Here is a 3746-nt window from a genome sequence, read left to right as displayed (position 1 = left end):
GCCAGGCTGGGTCAGACCAAGGTCCATCGAGCCCAGCGTCCTGTACATAAGAACATAAGAAGTGCCAGGCTGGGTCAGACCAAGGGTCCATCGAGCCCAGCGTCCTGTACATAAGAACATAAGAAGTGCCAGGCTGGGTCAGACCAAGGTCCATCGAGCCCAGCGTCCTGTACATAAGAACATAAGAAGTGCCAGGCTGGGTCACAGCAAGGTCCATCGAGCCCAGCGTCCTGTACATAAGAACATAAGAAGTGCCAGGCTGGGTCAGACCAGGGTCCATCGAGCCCAGCGTCCTGTACATAAGAACATAAGAAGTGCCAGGCTGGGTCAGACCAAGGTCCATCGAGCCCAGCGTCCTGTACATAAGAACATAAGAAGTGCCAGGCTGGGTCACACCAAGGTCCATCGAGCCCAGCGTCCTGTACATAAGAACATAAGAAGTGCCAGGCTGGGTCAGACCAAGGTCCATCGAGCCCAGCGTCCTGTACATAAGAACATAAGAAGTGCCAGGCTGGGTCAGTCCAAGGTCCATCCAGCCCAGCATCCTGTACATAAGAACATAAGAAGGGCCAGGCTGGGTCAGACCAAGGTCCATCGAGCCCAGCGTCCTGTACATAAGAACATAAGAAGTGCCAGGCTGGGTCACAGCAAGGTCCATCGAGCCCAGCGTCCTGTACATAAGAACATAAGAAGTGCCAGGCTGGGTCAGACCAGGGTCCATCGAGCCCAGCATCCTGTACATAAGAACATAAGAAGTGCCAGGCTGGGTCAGACCAAGGTCCATCGAGCCCAGCGTCCTGTACATAAGAACATAAGAAGTGCCAGGCTGGGTCACACCAAGGTCCATCGAGCCCAGCGTCCTGTACATAAGAACATAAGAAGTGCCAGGCTGGGTCAGACCAAGGTCCATCGAGCCCAGCGTCCTGTACATAAGAACATAAGAAGTGCCGGGCTGGGTCACACCAGGGTCCATCGAGCCCAGCGTCCTGTACATAAGAACATAAGCAGTGCCAGGCTGGGTCACACCAGGGTCCCTCGAGCCCAGCGTCCTGTACATAAGAACATAAGAAGTGCCAGGCTGGGTCAGAGCAAGGTCCATCGAGCCCAGCGTCCTGTACATAAGAACATAAGAAGTGCCAGGCTGGGTCAGAGCAAGGTCCATCGAGCCCAGCATCCTGTACATAAGAACATAAGAAGTGCCAGGCTGGGTCAGAGCAAGGTCCATCGAGCCCAGCGTCCTGTACATAAGAACATAAGAAGTGCCAGGCTGGGTCACACCAAGGTCCATCGAGCCCAGCGTCCTGTACATAAGAACATAAGAAGTGCCAGGCTGGGTCGGGTATCTGGGTAGTGTTTAGCTGTGTAAGTTAGGGGCATTGCAGGGCTGCACTGGGAGACTTTGAGGAAGGTGGATTAAGTTATTCAGCCCATAAAGTTAGCCTTATAAACTCCAGGGGGGACGACTCAGAAGCATTGGCAAGAAATATTTCTTCATAGAGAGGGTGATGAATGCCTGGTAAAGAAGAAAACATTCAAAGAGCATGAAATATTTATTTATTTATTTAAATCTTTTTCTATACCATCGTTAAGGTGGGTACCGTCACAACGGTTTACATAAAGGCACATAAAGTAATGCTATTGTAATCTTACATTTTACATGGGTGCCATACGGTTTGGTAACAGTTTTTAAGCAAGATTAATTATTAAATGAGGTTGAAAAAACATGTCTAGTTCAATTCTATAGCAGTTTGAGTACAGGACTCATTCTCTAATTGTAGCTTTATCCTTTACTGCAGAGTTCACTTAAAAACTACACACTTAGTGATTACTGTTGTGTGGTTGGGTGCTTCTTGTTCATACCATGCACTTCCCTGGTTTCATTCTCCCTTCTCTTTTTGAAAAGCTTGTTTAAAGAGCCAGGTTTTTAGGTTTTTCCTAAATGTTTTGTTTTCTCTTTGTAATCTTAACTCCAAGGGCATGGAGTTCCATAGTATGGGACCTGCTAATGATAATGCTCTCTCTCTTACCTGTGTTAGTCTCGCACTAACACACTATAGGTCCCTAACACACTATAGGTCCCTAAAGGCTCGAGGACGGAAATGAAGAAAAGGGCGCCTGGGGGGTCACCTGCTCAGTGAGACGGTTACTAACCTTTTCAGAAGACATAAGGATTATGTATGCCAATGCCAGAAGTCTAAGTAGTAAGATGGGAGAGTTAGAGTGTATAGCAGCAAATGATGAGATTGACATGATTGGCATCACAGAGACTTGGTGGAAGGAGGATAACCAACGGGACAGTGCTATATCAGGGTACAAATTATAATGCAATGATAGGGAGGATCAACTTGGTGGGGATGTGGCACTTTATGTCCGGGAGGGTATAGAGTCCAACAGGATAAAGATGATACAAGAGACTAAATGCTCAGTAGAATCTATATGGGTAGAAATCCCATCTGTGCTGGGTAAGAGTATAGTGATAGGAGTATACTACATCCACCTGGCCAAAATGGTCAGACAGATGATGAAATGCTAAGAGAAATCAGGGAAGCTAACCAATTTGGCAGTGCAATAATAATGGGAGATTTCAATTACCCCAATACTGACTGGGTAAATGTAACATCAGGACTTGCTAGAGACATAAAGTTCCTGGATGTAATAAATGACTGCTTCATGGAGCAATTGGTTCAGGAACCAACAAGAGAGGGAGCTATTTTAGATTTAATTCTTAGTGGAACGCAGGATTTGGTGAAAGAAGTAAAGTTGGTGGGGCCACTTGGCAACAGTGATCATAACATGATCAAATTTAAACTAATAACTGGAAGGGGGACAATAAGTAAATCTGCAGCTCTAACACTAAATTTTAAAAAGGGAAACTTTGATAAAATGAGGAAAACAGAAAAAAACTGAAAGGTGCAGCTGCAAAGGTTAAAAGTGTTCAACAGGCATGGACATTGTTTAAAAATACAACCCTAGAAGCGCAGTCCATATGTATTCCACACATTAAGAAAGGTGGAAGGAAGGCAAAACGATTACCGTCATGGTTAAAAGGTGAGGTGAAAGAGGCTATTTTAGCCAAAAAAACATCCTTCAAAATTTGGAAGAAGGATCCATCTGAAGAAAATAGGATAAAACATAAGCATTGTCAAGGTAAGTCTAAAACATTGAAAAGACATGTGAAGAGAGAATTTGAAATGAAGTTGGCCATAGAGGCAAAAACTTTTAATAAAAACTTTTTAAAATATATCCAAAGCAAGAAACCTGTGAGGGAGTCGGTTGGACCATTAGATGACAGAGGGGTTAAAGGGGCTCTTAGGAAAGATAAGGCCAATGCAGAGAGACTAAATGAATTCTTTGCCTCCGTGTTTACTAATGAGGATGTTGGGGAGATACCAGTTCCAGAGATGGTTTTCAGGGGTGATGACTCAGACAAACTGAACGAAATCACTGTGAACCTGGAAGATGTAGTAGGCCAGATTGACAAACTAAAGAGTAGCAAATCACCTGGACCGGATGGTATGCATCCTAGGGTTCTGAAGGAACTCAAAAATGAAATTTCTGATCTATTAGTTAAAATTTGTAACCTATCATTAAAATCATCCATTGTACCTGAAGACTGGAGGGTGGCCAATGTAACCCCAATATTTAAAAAAGGCTCCAGGGGTGATCCGGGTAACTATAGACCAGTGAGCCTGACTTCAGTGCTGGGAAAAATAGTGGAAACTATTCTCAAGACCAAAATCGTAGAG

The sequence above is a fragment of the Rhinatrema bivittatum genome, unplaced genomic scaffold (assembly GCF_901001135.1).
Source record: "Rhinatrema bivittatum unplaced genomic scaffold, aRhiBiv1.1, whole genome shotgun sequence".
Taxonomy (NCBI): Eukaryota; Metazoa; Chordata; class Amphibia; order Gymnophiona; family Rhinatrematidae; genus Rhinatrema; species Rhinatrema bivittatum.
The sequence above is the reverse complement of the archived record's forward strand: the minus strand, read 5'-3'. Positions refer to the sequence as shown.